Here is a 22103-nt window from a genome sequence, read left to right as displayed (position 1 = left end):
GATATATTTTGACTTTAGTAAAGCTTTTGATACGGTCTCCCACAGTATTCTTGCCAGCAAGTTAAAAAAGTATGGATTGGATAACTGGACTAGAAGGTGGATAGAAAGCTGGCTGGATCATCAGGCTTAATGGGTAGTGATCAATGGCTCGATGTCTAGTTGGCAGCCGGTATCAAGCAGAGTGCCCAATGGGTTGCTCCTGGGGCTGGTTTTGTTCAACATCTTCATTAATGATCTGGATGATGGGATGCATCATCAGTAAGTTTGCAGATGACACTAAACTGGGGGAAGAGGTAGATACACGGGAGGGTAGGGATAGGGTCCAGAGTGACCTAGACAAATTGAAGGATTGGGCTAAAAGAAATCTGATGAGGTTCAACAAGGACAAGTGCAGAGTCCTGCACTTAGGACAGAAGACTCCCAGACACGGCTACAGGCTGGGGACCAACTGACTAAGCAGCAGTTCGGCAGAAAAGGACCTGGGGATTACAGTGAACGAGAAGCTGAATGAGAGTCAACAATGTGCCCTTGTTGCCAAGAAGGCTAACGGCATATTGGGCTGCATTAGTAGGAGCACTGCCAGCAGATCAAGGGAAGTGATTATTCCCCTCTATTTGGCACTGGTGAGGCCACACCTGGAGTACTGCATCGAGTTTTGGGCCCCCCACTACCGAAAGGATGTGGACAAATTGGAGAGAGTCCAGCGGAGGACAACAAAAATGATCAGGGGGCTGGGGCACATGACTTATGTGCAGAGGCTGAGGGAACTGGGCTTATTTGGTCTGCAGAAGAGAAGAGTGAAGAGAGATTTGATAACAGCCTTCAACTACCAGAAGGGAGTTCCAAAGAGGATGGAGCTAGGCTGTTCTCAGTGGTGGCAGATGACAGAACAAGGAGAAATGGTCTCAAATTGCAGTGAGGGAGGTCTAGTTTGGAAATTAGGAAAAACTATTTCACTAGGAGGGTGGTGAAGCACTGGAATGGGTTACCTAGGTAGGTGGTGGAATTTCCATCCTTAGAGGTTTTTAAGGCCCGGCTTGACAAAGCCCTGGCTGGGATGATTTAGTTGGGGTTGGTCCTGCGTTGAGCAGAGGGTTGGACTAGACGACCTCCTGAGGTCTCTTCCAACCCTAATCTTCTATGATTCTATTGTTTTCCTGGGGGAGGGGGAGAGGGTTAACATTCTTTCCCATCTCCTTAGATTACAGTTCACCCCAAGGTCTAACATTCTATCTTCGTCAAAGAAAACCTCCTGTTTTGTACCAATTTGCTTCTTAGTCATAGTCCCATTATTGATCTAGAGAACCTTACTATTCCTTTACAAAATATTTTACTTTCTATCTACTAGCTGATCTGCAATATTCTGAATACTAAAGTTTATTTTGTCTAGTTTTTCAAACCAGCTTGTAAAGATTTTGGCAGTTACAGATCACTGCATAAGATGATATATTTGCTAAGTATAATGGAAGTGATTAAAACGCATGGTCCTCCTCCACACTGTAGTAAGCACAGCTTCACACCATACAGACCTTGTCACTTGATTTATTATAACCTGACAGCTTTTAACAAAATCAACTCAATAGGTCTTTGAAAGAAATAAACCAGCTGAGAGAGACTTGATCTGAGCAGAGGATAGTAAGTCAGGAAGTCTTCAGAATTCCCAGTTTTGACACTGTGACTCCCCATTCTGTGACCTTGGGAAAGCTGCTGTGGGCCATATTCTTTCATCCTTGCTCATACTGAGTAATACCTTATTCCATGCATAGCTGCATATATTTCTTAATTGGTATATAACCAAGTAGTACTACCCAATGTGGGTTAGTTTGGCAGAATCAGGCCTTGAACTAGTGATGTGGAAATCCTGCAGTTTGGTTTGCAAGAGTTAGAAGTAAAAAATCAAAAACAAAACACATTGCAGATTTACCTAGGGATCTGTTGTGCCATTTAGACACACACCAGAGGAAGGAGTGCTGCAGAGACAAATCACCCCCAGGGGAATCCAAAGAGGAACACTCGTGCATGCAAGGGGAGCACACCCAGTACTACACCCCTTTACGGGTTTTAACCTACAGCTCTGCATGCTGGTCCCACTCCACAGGCTCATGAGAAGCATGGGACTATAGCTGCTCTTTCTCAGGCCTCTCTCTCAGAGTGTCTTTGCAGTCTTGGAGAAGCAGTGACAGAGCAGTCCCAGAGCACCCCATCTGATCCTTATGCAAGCCACACAAGGCATACGGAAGGTTCTTTACAACCTCTGCCATTATATATGGGCAAAAGGACCAGGAAGGATCTGGGCCTTACAGATTTCAAGTTTAACAAACAATAGGAACCGGCCCTCTACCCCACAGCCTATCCCTGACAAAAAAATATTACTGAAAACCTCAGGATTGTGTGCACAGTGGAGTTACAAAACATTTCTATTGTTCAACGCACAAAAAGGGTTCTAGAACTGAAAATACATAATGGTGAGAGGAGTTAATTGTACAGTTACAGGAGAATAACTTGGAGCTAGAACAGTTATATTTGAACTATTAGTGTTTCCTACAGAAAAAATATTGTGACTACAAACTAGCAAGCCAATTCACGTGCCCACTAAATACCAAACCAAGCTAACTGAATCAGTATGGAATCAATACCAGTCCCTGGAAAAATACCAGTCCCTGGAAAAATCATGGAGCAGGTCCTCAAAGAATCAATCCTGAAGCACTTGCATGAGAGGAAAGTGATCAGGAACAGCCAGCATGGATTCACCAAGGGAAGGTCATGCCTGACTAATCTAATCGCCTTTTATGATGAGATTACTGGTTCTGTGGATAAAGGGAAAGCAGTGGATGTATTGTTTCTTGACTTTAGCAAAGCTTTTGACATGGTCTCCCACAGTATTCTTGTCAGCAAGTTAAGGAAGTATGGGCTGGAAGAATGCACTATAAGGTGGGTAGAAAGCTGGCTAGATTGTCGGGCTCAACGAGTAGTTATCAATGGCTCCATGTCTAGTTGGCAGCCGGTATCAAGTGGAGTGCCCCAAGGGTCGGTCCTGGGGCCGGTTTTGTTCAATATCTTCATAAATGATCTGGAGGATGGTGTGGATTGCACTCTCAGCAAATTTGCGGATGATACTAAACTGGGAGGAGTGGTAGATACGCTGGAGGGGAGGGATAGGATACAGAAGGACCTAGACAAATTGGAGGATTGGGCCAAAAGAAATCTGATGAGGTTCAATAAGGATAAGTGCAGGGTCCTGCACTTAGGACGGAAGAACCCAATGCACAGCTACAGACTAGGGACCGAATGGCTAGGCAGCAGTTCTGTGGAAAAGGACCTAGGGGTGACAGTGGACGAGAAGCTGGATATGAGTCAGCAGTGTGCCCTTGTTGCCAAGAAGGCCAATGGCATTTTGGGATGTATAAGTAGGGGCATAGCGAGCAGATCGAGGGACGTGATCGTTCCCCTCTATTCGACATTGGTGAGGCCTCATCTGGAGTACTGTGTCCAGTTTTGGGCCCCACACTTCAAGAAGGATGTGGATAAATTGGAGAGAGTCCAGCGAAGGGCAACAAAAATGATTAGGGGTCTGGAACACATGAGTTATGAGGAGAGGCTGAGGGAGCTGGGATTGTTTAGCCTGCAGAAGAGAAGAATGAGGGGGGATTTGATAGCTGCTTTCAACTACCTGAAAGGGGGTTCCAAAGAGGATGGCTCTAGACTGTTCTCAATGGTAGCAGATGACAGAACGAGGAGTAATGGTCTCAAGCTGCAGTGGGGGAGGTTTAGATTGGATACTAGGAAAAACTTTTTCACTAAGAGGGTGGTGAAACACTGGAATGCGTTACCTAGGGAGGTGGTAGAATCTCCTTCCTTAGAGGTTTTTAAGGTCAGGCTTGACAAAGCCCTGGCTGGGATGATTTAACTGGGAATTGGTCCTGCTTCGAGCAGTGGGTTGGACTAGATGACCTTCTGGGGTCCCTTCCAACCCTTATATTCTATGATTCTATGATTCTATGAATACCGCCAGAATGGTTCTAGAGGGCATTGTGCTGTTGAGTTCTTGTCCTGTAGAAGGATGCTGAAGTCCTAACCATTCAGATTCAACTTTTGTTATTGTTATTTGTTAAGTGCTAACAATGTTGTTGGCACAGTACAAGACACAAAATGCCCCACAGAGCTCCTGCCTGCCCCAAAGAGCTTACAGCCTAAGCAGACAGACATAGCATACAGGGAGAAATGCAGATGAAGGAATGACTACATTAAAAAATATATATATAGCTTATTTTATTAACTTATCTTCTGGGCAACATGGAAGAAGTGAGCCTTAAGGTTGGATTTAAATGAAAAGAGGTTAGTAGGCTGGCAGACTGGAATGTATAGGATATTTTATCCATAATGGGGTGGTTTAGAGTAAGACATGGCAATGTCTGAGAGAAGCTAACAAATAAGGCATCAAGGTTAACATAGATAGAGCGGAGGGTGTTGAGCTGATGTAACAAGAACCAAGGTCTCAGATGCTAGTAAGGATGAGAAATTCAACCAGTGACAGTAGACAAGGAAGAACCAGTAGAGGGATTCAAAGAGGGTGGTAATAATGTAGTCAAAATGATGGACAAGGAAGATTATTTTAGCAGCTGCATTTTGAATGGACTGCAGGAGGATGATATGAGCAGTGAGAAGGTTGAGGAGAAGGATAAACTTTTGGATTTTAATTCAGTATTAGGCTCTGCCACTGAAACTGCGGCCAAACCTACCAGTTTTTAGAAAATCAGTAAAGACCTAAGAGGTATCTTTAACTAGCGAGATTATATTTGCAAGAATAAATTTAATAGAACGATAGTATGTGTATCTATAGAGACAGTTAAATATTGAATTTCATATTTAAGAGTGGAAAAATAGAGCCATATGAATGCTGGTAAACAAAGACATCTTTGTGTTATATATCTGGGGAAGTGCAAGACAATAGGGAAGCTGAAAGACTAAGTTGTTTTCATAGACAAATAATTTTATTTCAAAGAAAAATTGGTTTACGTTTCAAATAGTTTTTAATTTGCTTGGCCTTGCAGATTCCCCATTGTCCAGCAATGTCTCCAATGCCTAAGACAGAAAGGTACTCCAATAATAAGTGCTTTAATTCTAATCTGTTTTGATGCCTATGCTAATTGCAAGTTAGTATATTTTAAGAGGACAGCAACAAGTTTACTACAACTTGAAATAAAAATCTCAATAGAATGCTCATCTTGAATCCCTTGATTTGTGTTTAAAATCAGATCCAACAAACAGTATAAATGATGAGACATTTAAAAAAGAAAGAATCTTAGATATACACATTCTCCCCAAACTGAAAACTACTGTGAACACTTGTAAATGCTTCAAACTTATATAGGCATTGAAGAATCTTTCCAAAGCAGATACAATGACAAGATGACAATATTGAGAAACTAATATACATGATTTCCCTAGAGAGATAACTGTTCATTATGACAATCCCATTCCCACACTCCTGATTTGTCAGGGTCACAGACTCAGGAGATTCTGTTAATGGTTTAATAGTTACGAAATGAGAAAAAGGGAAAATGGGTCAGTGTTGCTTGGTCCCATGTGACAAAAATGAATAAAATAGAAACAAGCATCATACTGAGAAACTTCTTGTAAAACCTTAGATACATGTCATGAGAAACCACGTACACTCTGGAGGTGTAATATTGTAATGTCAGAGCTAAATTATAACTGGGACTATCCCTCCTACACCCCTGCGTGGGCTACCCAATCACAGTCTCAGGCCCTCATCCTGTAATTTACTTGCTCTTGTAAGTAAATACTATTCAGAGTGAGCAAGGGTTGCAAAACAGGACCCAGTGTGAACTAAGTATTTCTACGCAATAGATGCACAATTAGGTGGTATTATAATGCCGAAAGCCAAAGCCTTAGTGCCTAACCCCTTGAGAAATGTAATTACCCTGAAACATGCTGTCTGGATTGTATCAGTGCCATAACCAAGTGTAATTTATACTTGAAAATAGGGGAAACCAATCTGACCCAAGAATTTACTGAGCTCTATAGACATCACTGACCACTATGAATCAAGAACTTTCAGTTGATTGTATAGTTGTGAAGCCATTTCATAAATTTAATTTTATATTTTTTGTTTAGGAATGTAAAAAATGATGTTCTAAATGTGTATATGAAAAACAGTAGGACAAAGTTCTTCACTTTCTGTTATTATTGGGCAGAAAACTATAGTAACAGTTTTAAATGATACTGGGTAGAATCTGAGGAGCTTCTTACTCATTTTGAATGCCAGCTTCAACTGACTAATCTTATTCATCTTTGTGATCAATTTAGCTTTCCATTACTCATCTTCTCTAACAAGATAGTTGACATTTTTAAAGGCTTTTTTTTGTTCAACATTATTTCCTCCTACAGTTAAAGAAGCCTTGCTTTATCCTTATCTGGAATGAAATGGCTCTTGATTTTTTACCAACAAAGTAAGTTTTGTGTAGTTTCATTGTCCATGTCTCATTGTATTCATCTTAAGGATATACAGATGGCCACATACCAACTACAAAAAAAAATCTAGCCCCAAAATAAAATCCTAAAATACCAGTGAAATATCTTTTCCTCCTAATGACTTTCTTCATTATAAGTTTCCTACTTGAATGTATTATCACAGGCAGTCCATTAATAGAACACATAGTTAACCAAGAGTATATTCAAGGATGTAAGAATCAGATACAATTAGACCTAGGTGAATAATACAAAATTGTGATTCTGGAATATCTCTTCCAATGTGAATTTTGATTTATCAATATTCACAACTCTTGTGCTCACAACTATTGCATATACAAATGCTTGTGCTTTGCAAATAAAAATTCTTGTAAAAGGCAGTTATGTTTGCATATTCACCAAATATTTTCAAACTGCATAACAGCAATATGATTTTACAATTCAATAGGAAATTTGCACTGTTTTGGTACATATATGATCAACCAGGAAACAGAAACAATACCACCTGATTATGTAATCACTCAACATAGTGTGACTTTCAAATTTTGAATATTTGCAGTTCATGAATGATCCACGTGCCAATGATGATTTGCTGAAGAAATGAATATATTTGAGAAACTCGTGTTTGTGAAAATAAAAAGAATAGGGCTGTCAAGTGATTAAAAAAATTAATCACTATTAACCGCATTGTTAAACAACAATAGAATACCATTTTTAAAAATATTTTTGGATGTTTTCTACATTTTGAAATATATTGATTTCAATTACAACATATACTACAAAGTGTACAGTGCTCACTTTATATTATTTTTTATTACAAATATTTGTACTGTAAAAAACAAAAGAAATAGTATTTTCAGTTCACCTAATATAAGTACTGTAGTGCAATCTATTTATCATTAAAGCTGAACTTACAAATGTCAAATTATGTACAAAAAAATAGCTGCATTCAAAAATAAAACAAAGTCCACTCAGTCCTACTTCAGGCAATCACTCAAACAAACAAGTTTGGTTACATTTCCAGGAGATAATGCTGCCCGCTTCTTGTTTACAATGTCACCTGAGAGTGAGAACAGGCATTCACATGGCACTGTTGTAACCAGCTTTGCAAGATATTCATGTGCCAGATGCACTAAAGATTCATATGTCCCTTCATGCTTCAACCACCATTCCAGAGGATATGCACCCATGCTGATGATGGGTTCTGCTCGATAATGATCCAAATCAGAGCAGACTGATGCATGTTCATTTTCATTATTTGAGTCAGATGCCACTGGCAGAAGGTTGATTTTCTTTTTCGGTGGTTCAGATTCTGTAGTTTCCACATCTGAGTGTTGCTCTTTTAAGACTTCTGAAAGCATGCTCTACACCTCGTCCCTCTCAGATTTTGGACAACACTTCAGATTCTTAAACCTTGGGTCCAGTGCTGTAGCTATTTTTACAAATCTTACATTGGTACCTTCTTTGCATTTTGTCAAACCTGCAGTGACCGTGTTTGTAAATCAAACAACATGTGCTGGGTCATCATCTGAGACTGCTATAACGTGAAATATATGGCAAAATGTGGGTAAAACAGAGCAAGGGACAAACAATTCTCCCCCAAGAAGTTCAGTCACAAATTTAATTAATGCACTATTTTTTTAATGAACATCAGCAGCATGGAAGCATGTCCTCCAGAATGGATGAAGCATGAAGGGGCATACGAATGTTTAGCCTATCTGGCACGTAAATACCTTGCAACACTAGCTACAAAAGTGCCATATGAACGCCTGTTCTCACTTTCAGGTGACATTGTAAATGAGAAGCAGGCAGCAGTATCTCTCGTAAATGTAAACCAAGTTGTTTGTCTGAGCGATTGGCTGAACAAGAAGTAGGACTGAGTGGACTTGTAGGCTCTAAAGTTTTACACTGTTTTGTTTTGAGTGCAGTTATGTAACAAAAAAAATCTACCTTTGTAAGTTACACTTTTCATGATAGAGATTACACTACAGTACTTGTATGAGGTGAACTGAAAAATCCTATTTCTTTTGTTTATCATTTTATTTGTAATAAAAAAGATAAAATGACCAGTGTACACTTTGTATTCTGTGTTGTAATTGAAATCAATATATTTGAAAATGTAGAAAAACATCCAAAATATTTAATAAATTTCAATTAGTATTCTATAGTTTAACAGTTTAATAGCGATTAATTTTTTCAATCACAATTAATTTTTTGAGTTAATCATGTGAGTTAACTGCAGTTAATCGACAGCCCTAAAAAAGACATGGAAGTCATCAAATAAAGTATATAATGCTTTATATACTGTGACAGGGTTGGGCCAGATGGCTATAGAAGATTAATAGAAGGCAGATATATTAGCCCCACGCTAAGTAGGTCCCTTTTCCCTGGGTAAGGTAACAGGGAAAGTTCCAGAACCATCAGGAACCTTCTGAAGACAATTAAGACAGGCTGATTAGAACACCTGCAGCCAATCAAAAAGCTGCTAGAATCAATTAAGGCAGGCTAATCAGGGCACCTGGGTTTTAAAAAGGAGCTCACTTCAGTTTGTGGTGTGTGTGAGAGGAGCTGGAAGCAAGAGGCACTAGGAGCTGAGAGTGAGAATGCATACTGTTGGAGGACTGAGGTGTACAAGCATTATCAGACACCAGGAGGAAGGTCCTATGGCGAGGATAAAGAAGGTGTTGGGAGGAGGCCATAGGGAAGTAGCCCAGGGAGTTGTAGCTGTCACACAGCTGTTCCAGGAGGCACTCTAGACAGCTGCATTCCACAGGGCCCTGGGCTGGAACCCGGAGTAGAGGGCGGGTCCGGGTTCCCCCCAAATCCTGGACTGTGGGTTCATGAAAATGGCCAAACTGAGGGCTGCCGTGAAGCTCCAAGGCGAGCAAATCTGCCAATAAGCGCAAGACCCACCAAGGTAGAGCAGGAACTTTGTCACAATACTCATATCTGGATTCCAAAATCATTCATTGTGCTCTTCTTGCATCTTTTATTACATTTTTATTGCAGGCACCAAGGACTGGTGCCCATTTTGCAAGGTGCTATTGTGGTGGGGCAGCTGCCAGTTCCCCCGATACTGAGGGAGACAGAAGAGTGGGGCACAGGCTGTGCCCAGAAGAGGACACTGAGGTCCGGGGAGTGATGCGGGTCACAGAGTGGTGGAGACAGCAAAGCGGGAGTAACGGCATGCGAGACACCACTGCAGGAAAGTGCCCTGTGGAAAGAATTGAGCTAATTCAAGAATGGCCAACAGGAGGCGCCATGGTGATGAGTCTCGCTCCGCCACAGCTATATAAACACGTACGAAGACACCCTTTACTCCAAAGAGCTCACGATTTAGGAAAATAAGTGACATGTGAAATGTGAGGGAGGGGAATACAATCTTGGTATATTATTAATTATTCCCATTATGCTAAAATGCACAGACATAGAACAGAAGACTTTCCCTGCACCAAACAGTTTACATATTACCCCAGCAGAGGGAATCTGGCCCTATGTATCCAAAAGAATATAGAATATTTTGAGAATAAGTGGATTGTATTATTCCATATTATTGTTGTGTAGCTCAAACAAAGAACTGGTTAAAGTTAAAACTCATCTATTCAGTATGAGTTACAGTAGTTCAATTATTATCCAGTTTATATGTTTAATTTAGTCCTAAGGGGATGGAAAGGGAAAAGAGTACAAAGGTTAGAACAGTGAGATTGGCTGGTTGCTTAGGTCATTCTGCAGGCTCTGGAATAGGTTTTTTTTTTCATTAGCTAAAGTTTGTAATATTTCGGAGTGTGGTAGTAGAGGCAGAGGGCAGGGCATTATACAACAAAGACGAACAAAGGGGAAGAAGAGGAGGAGGAGATAGGAGGGGGAAAGAAGGCATGTATGTGTGAGAGGAGGACAATGAGAAATATGATGGGCTGCAAAAGGTGTTTGGTGGTAGGAAAGAGGAAGGATGAGTGTAGCACAAACAATCAAATCAAACCAGTAAAGCCCAGGGTTCAGATTTCAAGCCAGAGTTAATTAGATGGCTGTTCTCTTTGCTGCTATTCTGGCCAGAGAATGGTAAGCCCTGACACCCCTCACCTTTGATACACTACCCCCTCACATTCCTTCTACTTCCCATGGGAATGATGAAAGACGATCTCTGTGCCTGATATACCGGGTTGTCTAATATAGTTTTAGTAACATTATATAGATGAGCTTTGAGACTCTCAGCCAAATTTCAGAATGTCCCCAAAACTATATGCAGTATCCTAAGTAGATGCAATTGTATAGCTCTAGTCTAGCACAGTAACATTTGTAAGGTTAGCACATCAGTGCTTGTTTTGCTGGAGATCAGGCAGTGTGCATGGAAGGGTTTTGAACGCTGAGGGGTGGGAGGTAGAAGGAAAAGGGAGATTTCTCTTTCCACCTCTTCCTCAGCCAAGCAACATCCCTTCCACGCCTTTGTTGCCACACTATTGATTTGGCTAGGTTTTAGAGAAGGCCTGGGTTTAGAGCTCATGCAGAAGAAGGGGAGTGCAGGAATGTCATCATGTGACAGCTCTAACAATAGGGCAGTCCTTGAGATGCACATGCACTCAGCCTATCATCAATTTCACTGGTTCACCTTCTCCAGATGCCCAGTCAGCATGGTTACAAAAACTGGGACAAAATACTGTTTATTACATAATTGACTGAGACAGGCCCAGATTTCCAGGTACATCCTAGTAACATCTTTGTATGTTCTACCCCATTCACAGTTAACTCATGTTTACATAATTTTAAGCCATTCTCTTGGCCAATACAAAAAAATTGACATTATGCATTATTCAGCAAAACTTTCCATTGATCATCCCTTACCCTTAGATCTTATTGATGTAAGATGTAAAGTATGTTCACTTATTTCACAGGAATACTCTCTAGAAAAAAAATCTAGTTTAAAAGAACTGGTATTGGTTGAAAAATGTATTAAAAGCATGTTTAAACACACAGCTAAAACAGAAACAAATGTGGATTTCCCTTTATGATCGTTATTACAAAGGACTTCAGTAACTCAGCCAGAAGTTAGGGGTCTATTACAGGAGTGGGTGGGTGAGGTTCTGTGGCTTGCAATGTGCAAGAGGTCAGACTACATGAGCATGATGGTCACTTCTGGCCTTAAAGTCTATGAGCCAAAAAAAAAAAATTCTAGCACTTATCCAGGCATCATGAGCTCCCGCTACCAGACTGACTGATAGTCACTGGAGCCCAGTTAAAGCAGTTTTCACTAAACAGAGTGTGAGGGCATAAACAGACATGAAATTTCAGATAGACTAAAACCAAGTTATTTAAAAACGTAACATGCTGGCTGAGTGTCATGTTCCCCTCTGGGGATTATTTCACACAGAATGGTGGTTCCCAAACTTTTTAGTACAGATAGCCCTTACAGATATTTTAAAATTAGATTCAAGAAGGTCACTAGAATTTGGACAACTTTATTCTTAGGAAGTCTCTTTGCTGACGGCTCCCTGCAGGAGCAGAGGACACAGAGGAGCTCCCAGCCCCAGCAGCAGCATAAGACACAAACCCATAGATAAGATGCAGCCTAGTTTAACAGTCTGTTAATCAGGAAAAAATACCCGTAATGGACATTTGATTATAATTTTTCCCAAATAGTCGTGGCTCCACTGTGAACTCTGCTTGGTTCCTCACAGGAGCCATAGCTCACTGTTTGGGAAGCACGGGAAGATGATCAGGCCCAGAGCCACAAAGGTATGAGGCAAACCCCAGAGTTAGGCATGTAAATCCCATTTTTAGGCACCACTGTGATCCACCGAACCACTGCTCGGCTACCACCTGACCCTGTAGGTGCCTATACCCACTTGGAACCTAGGTGTTTACACTAAAAGCTCCCTGGGTAACTGTGTAATTGGCTTCTGGGCATGCGCACTGTACTCTAGAGTAAGGCAGAAGTGAGCGTGCCCACAGACCAATTACACAGTCACCTAGGCATGCTCAGAGGCTGTCTAGCTCTATGCAAAACAGCCAGGGAGTGGGGATCAAGGAGAAGGCCTCCCTTGTAATTTTTAGACAAGCAATTAGGGTATTCCCCTGCGATGTGGGATTTGAACAGGGATCTGTTGGCTCTCAAGAGAGTACCCTAACTACTGGTCTATAGAGTGATTTTTTTCTCTCTCTTTCTCTAGCCAATTGATACTTAATTATTCAATTAAAGTGGAAAAACTTCAGTAGGAGAGATCTACAGCCTACTTACTTCTGAAGGGTTATGCTTTCAGCTCAAGTGAAAGAACCCTGTGCTATTGATCTCTACTGACAACAAATGGTAGGGGCACTGATAAAGGGATGAATGTAAATAAAAATATACATGTGAAAGGGAATTGAACCTGTGTATCTGAGAACAGAATTTAGCTTCACAGCATTAAACAAATCTTTGTGGGTATATTTTCCTAATTTCCACTCTTTTCTCAATGACTAGAGACCACAAGTCACTTATACCTAGTCTCTTATACAAGTCTCTTATACCTAGTATTTTGACGAGGCTGAGTCACAGAGGGAATTGCAGCAAAAAAATAACTTGCATTTCCCAAAAGACTGTATTCTTCTGCTCAGCCTTTGTTATTCTGTACTTGATGAGTTTGAGTTATAAATCTAAACCAAAGACTAGCCTCTTGTCCACACAATTCTCATTAACACCATTGGGAGTTCTGTGCTTAAATCTGCCATTGTTAAACAAAACAAAAACAACCTCCTGCCCATACCCCAGAATCTCTAGCATATCAACAGATTGCAGGTTTGTAATTTTAAATCAGTGACATTTCAAAGCTATTGCAGTCAGTGGCGGATTAGCCACTGGGCTGACAGGGCCCATGCCCAGGGACCCCTGAAAAAATCCGCCACCAGGCAGCAGAAGCCCAGAGCTCCGGCCACTGGGCAGATCAGGGGAAGCCCCTGCACCCCGACCCCACTCCCTGGCAACAGTGACAGGTGGGATAGGAGAAGCCCCTGCGCCCTGACCCTGATCCCTGGTAGCAGTGCTGGACAGGTTGGGGGAAGCCCCCATGCCCTGACCCTGCTCCCAGACAGGTGAGCGTGTCAGGGGAAGCCTGAATACCCTGACCCCACTCTCCGGCAGAAGCACTGGACGGGGTGGGAGAAGCCCCGGCGCCCTACCCATGCCCATGGCAGAAGCTGCAGGGTGGCAGGGGAAACTTCCAGCAGCCCCAGACCCAGGCAGAAGCCACGGGGCGGCAGGGGAAGCCCCCACACCCAACCCCACTCTCCGGCAGAAGTGCAGGGCAGGACAAGCCCCAGCACCTCAACCCTGGTCCCCCGCAGAAGCATGGGGGTGGTGGGGAAAGCCCCAGCACTCGGACCTCTGCTGTGGCCCTGGGATTGGAGGAACTCTTGCTACCTGCTACGGCCTCAGGTCTGGAGGAGCTCTCGCTCCCCACTGTGCCCAGGGCATGGAATGGGGACAGAGCTTCTCTGGTCTTGGGGCCACAGTGGGGGAGGGAGCAGAAAGGAGCAAACAAGTTGCAAGACCACAGTGTTGGGGGGTGTGGAATGGGGAGGGACCATGGGTGGAACAGGGGCAGGGCCCCAGGGAGGGGGCAGAAAGGGGTGGGACCATGGGCGGGTCCCCAGGCAGAAGGGGTGGAACAGGGGTAGGACTGCAGGCAGCAGGCGTGGGGACGGGTCCCCCACTTGCTCTGGCCCAGGGCCCCAGGAAACTTTAATCCACCTCTGATTACAGTATTCATTTTGTGTGAGAATGAAACTTGTCATTTCAGTACAACAGTAATTATGTGATAACCAATTATTCCACCAATAAATTTAAAAATTCAAAGGACTCTCAAATTACAGCAGTAACATATAGTACAGAAAACTTTTGTAATTGGTTTAGACATTTTTCCAGTACAGTGGCAGACTATTGGTCAATATAAGTAATTTGTTGTAGTTTAGTAAAACATAGCTAAAGATAGAACACAAAACTGGGAAAAGTTATATGAATCATATATAAACCTATAAAAAAGAGAGGAAGAACAGTCTTGTGGTTAAATCACTGGATTGGGACTCAGGAGATCTATGTCATTACTGGGTTTTGCTAAAGACTTCTTGGGTGACATGATGTTTGTATTTGCTGACTTCCTTTTTATTTATTGTATCGTTGGAATTTTTTTATAAAAAAAAGCAAGGGAAGAATACTTTTTATCCTTCCCAATAAAGTAGCATCAACTTTCAGAGTCTTATCTTTTCTTTAACTTCATATCAGTTTCTAGTGAAAAATCTGACAATTCTTTAAAGAGTCATTATACATTTAATACTTACTCAGGGTGTATGTTTGTAAATTAACAATAAAAAACCCCACAAGAGCTAATGGGTCAAATTCTCTGCTGGTATAAATGGGCACAGCTTCTGTGATGTGAAAGGAATTTATTCTAGCTAAGAATTTGGTCCACTATGAAAATAAATGATTACCGAATTGAAAAAAGTCAATAAAATAGTTTTGGGGAAAACCTTGCAGTGGTAAGAATCCAAACAACTTGCAAACATCTACAAAGATTTATTTATTTCAAATTTGGGGGAAAACCCACTTCTACACCCAGTCCCTATATGGCAAGCTATAAACTTTAAATAAGAGGCGTTTATAAATTAAATGCCAGCACGAGCTTACCTATTGCAAAGCAGCCAGAAGAAGGCGGCTGATGTGATATATGTATTGTTGATAACTTACTACTGGTCTCTTTCTTCAGTTAAAGAAACATAATAAATTTCTTTTAAAAAGTTTTAGATACACCTCATGTTTTGTGAATTATTCCCTCCAGACTTCTAGCTTCATTAAAATAAAAAAGTCTGAGTGATCTGACAAAAGAGGCATTGCTCGCACACTGAACTATCTTTATCGCTCATGGTTTCTATTACTCCAGTCCACTACAAAAACAGTGACCAAAGGGTTCAAGCACTGTTAGACTCATATGAAAAGTACAAAGTGAGGTTTCAATAGGGAGCACTTTCTCACTCTCTACAGAAAGAGCAAAATGTTTCCTTCATTTCCATTTTCCATAAAGCCTTCTAGGTTGACTTCTAAACAAGCTAAGGATGCAATAGGCCCCACAGTTGATTATTATATTGCAAGCATTTATTGTTGTTTCCTACACAGTTGCATTAACCATTTAAAAATTTAAATGACAAACTCCTTTGTCCAAGGTATTGATTTATGAAAGCTATTTTTTAAAAACTTCTTAAACTTATAGACTTACTACAAAAAACGTGAGATCTGGAAAGTGTGTTTTCATGGCATAATAAACACCAAAAGATATTGTTTTCTGTTATAAATTTCTCTGCTTTACTCAGATCCCAATTTCTCATGCAATCCACATCTCCGTTCTGTTTTTCAAAAAGGACCAATTCACACAGTAGTTTATATTCTAAAACTAGTCTTTGTCAACTAGCAAATATACAAATTATTTAGAACATAAGAATGGCCATACTGGGTCAGACCAATGGTCCATCTAGCCCAGTATCCTGTCTTCCGACAGTGGCCAATGCCAGGTGCTTCAGAGGCAATGAACAAAACAGGACAATTATCGAGTGATCCATCCCCTGTAATCTACTCCCAGCTTCTGGCAGTCAGAGGCTTAGGACACCAAGAGCATGGGGTTGTATCCCTGAGCATCTTGGCTAACAGCCATTGATGGACCTAGCCTCCATGAACTTATTAAATTCTTTTTTGAACCATGCTGTATTACTGGCCTTCACAACATCTCCTGGCAATGAGTTCCACAGGTTGACTGTGCATTGTGTGAAGTACTACTTTCTTAGATTTGTTTTACGTCTGCTACCTATTAAATTCATTGCATAACCCATGTTTTTTGAGTTTTGTGAAGGGGTAAAAACTTCCTTATTTACTTTCTCATCACTATTCATGATTTTATAGACCTTTGTCATATCTCCTCCCTTTAGTTGTCTCTTTTCCAAGCTGAACAGCTCCAGTCGTTTTTAAAATCGCTCCTCATAAGGAAGTAGTTCCATACCCATAATTTTCATCGCCCTTTTCTGTACCTTTTCCAATCCTAATATATCTTTTCTGAGATGGGGTGACCAGAACTGCACACAGTATTCAAGGTGTGGGAGTATCATGGATTTATATATATACACACACATACATACACATATATATATATACACACACACACATGTATATATATATATATACACACACACACACACACACTCTAATTCTGTGCAATGTTGCTTATATTCAAACTATGGAACCAGCCCTGCAGCCCTTACCTACCTGAGTAACCTTTATTAAGGGCCAAATCCAGAGGGGTATTGCCCACTCACTCAGAGATAGAACTGAACACCTCCTAATAGGTGCTAAAGGTCCTCAAGATCTATAAAAATCAATGGAACTGACTCCATCACTTAACCTACTAGCTGACAGATTCACTGTTCTATAGGAACATTGCTGTGGTGGAAGGTCATAGTAATGGAGAGAGAGAGAGAGGTGATTTCTCAGATAGCAAGATCTAACTGTACAGAGAGCTTTGAATATCAGGACGGAGACCTTGAACTGGGTTCAGTATTCCTTGCAAAGAACAGAGCCATGGGTTCACAACAGTGTGTGGTGCTAAACAAACAGGCTGCTGCGTTGTGTAGGTGTTTGTGCTTTATGAGAACATGTGGCTTCATTCCTATTTATAATCCTAAACATACTTTAAACTGTTGGTTTCTTTAAATGAGTGGGCTAACTCACCAACCCCTGTACCAAAGAACATCTCCAGCCATAGGACTTCAATGCCTTTTCTTCCAAGTGTTTTTTAGTTAGTTTTAGTTAGTTTTAGTTCTTCAATAGATTACTCACATCCTTTCCCTCTGATCTGGGGCCTTCTGCAAGACCCCGTCTAATCTCTACGGGGTTACACTCCACAGGCCATCCACCTGGGAGACAGGACAAGCCCCTCTGCTCCCTTCTCCTTCCCGGCCTTTGCCTTGCAGGACTACTTCCACAAGTCATCCACTTAAGAGTCTCTCATAAACTGGGGTCTTCCTCCAACCTGAGGACTCCTGTTTTCTACAGATCAACTGAGCTTTTGCTGGCTTTTGTGAGGACCAGGTGATCTTCAGGCTATCAGCTCATCCCTATCCTCACAGTCACAGCTGAGAGGTAGCTGATTAGTCAAGTGGGACTGAGTCCAATTATCTTGAAGAGCCAGACACCCTGTGATAGTTCCTGTGCAAAGAATATCCATATTTAGTTGATGCGCAGTCTGACTGCACTCAGACTTCCAAAGGACCAGCCAACAGAGAAAAGGGAGAAGGGAATAAAGGAGTAAACACTCCAAAAAATTCAGAGGAACTGGCTCAATCAAAGTTCCCTTTATCCTCCCCTCCAAAGATTCAAATTATGAGGCCAGACAGGAAGCAGTCTGGCCCGCAAGAGCCACAATTTTGAGCTTTCACTCATTTAAGAAGAAAATGTATATTTGATTACGAATTGAAAATGTAACCCTGAGCCATGCCCTGCAACCTTTAAACTGAAGTGTTTGAATCAGACCTGTCACAATGGGGAGGTGGTAGAGAGGACTCATGCCTAAATCCAGAAAAGAACTTGTGTGCCTAAAGTGAGAGTTAGGTGCCTAAATCCAAAATTTAGGACCACTAAGATCCTGAAACCCCCTGCTCATGTGTAAATGCCTAAAATCCCTCCGCACCTACAATTTTTCTGCAAAATCCCTGAGGCACCTAAGTTTCTGCCTCTGGGCACACACACAGCTGTCTCTGGGAGGCATCCAGACACCTCTCTCTCTCTCTTTCTCACCTAAGCTCTCTCTCAGTCCAATGCGACCCTCAAACCAGGAGAAGAGAACTGGGGCAACACCTCTCCTCTTCAAGGGCCAATCCAATAGGTGTGCTCAGAGCACACCTATCTTCACACAAAAAAGCTGGAAGACCTTTAATCCAATGGTTGGGACTGGGAGACCCGTTCCATTTCCCCATCTGCCTGAGGGACAGAAAGGATTTGAACAGAGGCCTGCCCCCCTCCCAGGGAAGTGCCGTAGCCCCTGGACTATAGCATCACTCTCACTCGCCCAGTGCATATTTAATTATTCATACAAAGTTTATGACTTCAACAGGAGAGCTCGAAAGTGACCCATTCAGAATATCCCATAGTTCACTGGTTTGAGAAACCCCTGTTCCGACTGCTTCTTCTCATAGAGCAGAGGAAATAATTGAACTGGAGTCTCCCATATTCCAGATGAAAGCCCTAATCACTGGGCTAAAGGTTATAAGGGAGGCCTCTTCAACCTTCTCCTCCCTCTCCCGGCCATTTTATGTGGAGTTAGGTGAGTGCTGTGCTGTTCTTGCAAGAAATGGCTTAGACATCTGACTCCAGGAGAGACTTCACTACTGTGGATCCCAAGCAGAGATAGGCACCTTGATCTAGCCTGGATTTGGATGCCTAACTCCCAAAGAGGGGTACAACTTAAGACACACCTATCTTGTTGGCATCTACTATTGATTAGCTTAGGCAGCTCCTCGCCTAGTGTGCTGGCTTTTGTGAATTGCATTCTCAGGTGACTCTCTTCCCCCATGCATTGTATAAGGAACCTAGGCACCTCATCAGGGTTTGTGGATTCCACAGGGCGGCTAGGTGCCAAAAAGTGAGGAGTTGCAATGCCTAAGTTCCTGTACAGATCTGGGCCCCACTACCTTCACAATCACCTCCTGTGCAGCCCCAGAAGCAGCTCTGATGTGAGCAAAGAGCACTCTGAGCAGCTGGTGTCTCTTCCTTTTCAGCTGCTCAGCAGGAAGTCCACTGGTTACTACAGGGGAATAAAGATAGTGGCTCTGGCTCCTTCTTTATCTGCTTCCCTGCAAGTCTGCAGGAGCTCATCTGACTCTCTTTGACCCTAGGGTAGCCCTTAAAGTATGGCTTCTGCCCTCACACGGCCACCTGGAACAGCCATGAGAGAAGAAAAGGAGGAAAAGCTGAAAACCAGCAATCAGTGATGGCTCCTTGGTTCTTTGCACAAGATCTGCCAGTGGTTGCTCTAACTTGTGCCACCTGGCAATAGTTTCATAGGAACCATACACCACAACCAGTAGGCAGCATGCTCCAGCAACTCCTCCCCATGTTTGGCATGGTCGGGGGGATGGAGACCTAGAGCTCCCAACTGTCATCCATGTCACATGATATTTATGCCTCTGGCAGCCCTGGCACTCATTCCTGCAACCCAGCTGGATCCTCATTCATCAAGCCAGATGGTTAGCAGGAGCTGTACGAGCTCCTCTGAGTCACGAGGGGCACCTACTCTTCAGGAAGCCTCTCTGGCACCTGCTCTCTTACATCTGCTCCTGGCCAGGTACCAGTACTAAGCAGCATAGAGGCTCAGGGTGGAGGAAGGGAGGAGTTGATTGTGGCAGGAGCTGCAAAGTAAGGCAGAAAGGGCTGAAACTTTATATATGTAAAATTAATGACAAGTTTCCCTTTAGATCTTGCCAGCCAGCACAGATGTTTTCACAATTATTTGTAAAGTTGTTAATGTAGTGATGAATTAACTTCAGTCAGAAGTTTTTGATGTATAGTCATTAGCAGCAATCCAAGGGCGTGGTACTGCTTCTCTGGCTTGAAAGACTTCTTATTAAGAAAGAGTTCTCCACCAAATTCTAAATTGTACCCAGTGGCAGCAATGCTAATTAGCATCAGAGCTTCATGTTTTCTTTATCCAATTGTTTGTTGACTGCGCTGAATTCCAAATGCCCTTCAAAGTAAGGCTGATTATGCCAGCCACAGCTAGTCACGGGACAAGCAGACTCCATGCAACTTCTCCAGACTTCGTTGTGAATGATAACTAATAGGCAACATGCCTATTGTGCATGTAGTGAGTCACCTCAAGAACAGAAAATGAGCACTGGGCCAGTTTATACTGAGGTTTTGTTTGAACAAATATTCCCTCTGAGGACTATCATGAGAGCAAACTCTATGCCAATTTAACCAGAGTCTCTAGTGGCAAAAAGTTGTTGCTTAAACCAGATGTACAGCTGAGTCTGTGACAGCCGAAGAGGCCAACAAACACTAAATGCATCCAATGCACACGGTGTCAAAGTGATGTTTTACAGAACTAAAAATAATTTTGTAAACATGTTGTGAAGTTCTTTGAATAAAATAAAATATACCCTTTCCCATTATTCACACATTTCTAATTAAAACTGAACCACAAATAACAAAATAAATGAGGAAAGTATGTTTTGTAATAGATCTTCCTTGGCTTTCAATGTTTGCTTACCTATGACCTAATGGCATCAGGAGCCTGCTCAACTCTCAGTTAAGTCAAAGGGAGTTGAGGGTAGAGAGTGCTGCAGAACTGCCCTAATTTGATAGTTTTCACAAATTAATTTGTAGTGGGCTTCCACTCACTAGGGCACATTAGTGAGTTTCTACTTTGCTATTTTAATATTTTCAAGTTTCTGCCCTACACAGGTGTTTGGTTGCTCTTTTCTCCTCTTGAATAGATTCAGCAACCTGTGAAATAAGGGTTGGTCAGCCAATACAAAAATGCAAAATGTTTTAGTCACAGTACTTGGCAGTATTTCAGCAAGTAACTCTTTCCACCATCTCTAATGGCTATAAGAAATCTGATACTTGGCTTCTGTCACAAAGATGATAATAAACAAAATTACAAAGGAAAAAAAAGTACAACCCACCCAACTTCATGAATCCTTTTACCACCACTAAAAGTTTTATCCTACAGTGCACCAAGAAGGATGTGCAGGGAAGATGCACACCTGTTGAGCGAAGCACGCTGACTGAATAGGTATAGAGGCAGTAGCTGCAGAGAGAGTAATGTGCACCAATTAAGTCAGTGGCCCCTGCTCCCAAATCAGCTTCAACTGGAGCAGGATCTAGTCATTGTAATTAAAAGCACTTAATGACCTTGCACATATCCCCTTCCATATGGGGGCTCAATATCCAAAAGGCCTCCAGGGGCATGGTGACTGAACATGACTACTACACTGTTCTTCCGTCCTAATCCACTATATGGTAATGAGGCGTTCTCCTTATGTTGATATGGGCAATCAGTACTTCTGCTATGAGCAGGAGTACTGCTGGTAATGTGTTGCTTCATCATCTACGTCCCAGGACAGCAAGTAGCAACACCCTATGCAGAGGAGGCCCGACATCTTTTGTGGCCTACCACCCTTCCTCTTCTACTGTCATGCAGAGTCAAGCCCAAGGACTGTAACAAGAAATTGAAGTGGCACAAACTGAGTGGAAAGTGGAAAAAGGGAGCTCACATGGGATTCAAGACAGCAGCAAGGATGTGTGGCCTGCCTCTCTTAACCTTTTCTTAGCAGTAGGGGGCAGAAAGGGCTGAATTACTGTATCAGATGTAGCAGAGTCTGCCATTTAGGGCTCCTAAATCATGCAGGATTGGATGTGCACCCTTGCACAGGTTAGGAGCTTTGCATGGCAACTGCCTCATCCTGCAATCCTTTACTTGCTCCCCTCAAAACACTGCTCCAGCCCCTTCTGCTTCGTGCCAATGCATTCCACACAGTCCCAAATGGCTCCTTTCCTGTGGAAGTTCTAAATCCCACAAGCCTGATATTCTTCTGCTTTAATG

At 42.2% G+C, this 22103-nt stretch overlaps 1 protein-coding gene across 2 annotated transcripts in view; it reads right to left on the bottom strand.

The window, feature by feature from the left end:
• The window catches only part of COL4A2 (collagen type IV alpha 2 chain), a 245114-nt gene that overhangs the window by 158073 nt on the left and 64938 nt on the right, over positions 1 to 22103 (bottom strand). The window lies entirely within an intron of this gene.

Source organism: Caretta caretta, chromosome 1 (assembly GCF_965140235.1).
Source record: "Caretta caretta isolate rCarCar2 chromosome 1, rCarCar1.hap1, whole genome shotgun sequence".
NCBI lineage: Eukaryota > Metazoa > Chordata > Testudines > Cheloniidae > Caretta > Caretta caretta.
Note: the sequence above shows the minus strand (reverse complement) of the source record. Positions and strands in the feature narration are given on the sequence as shown.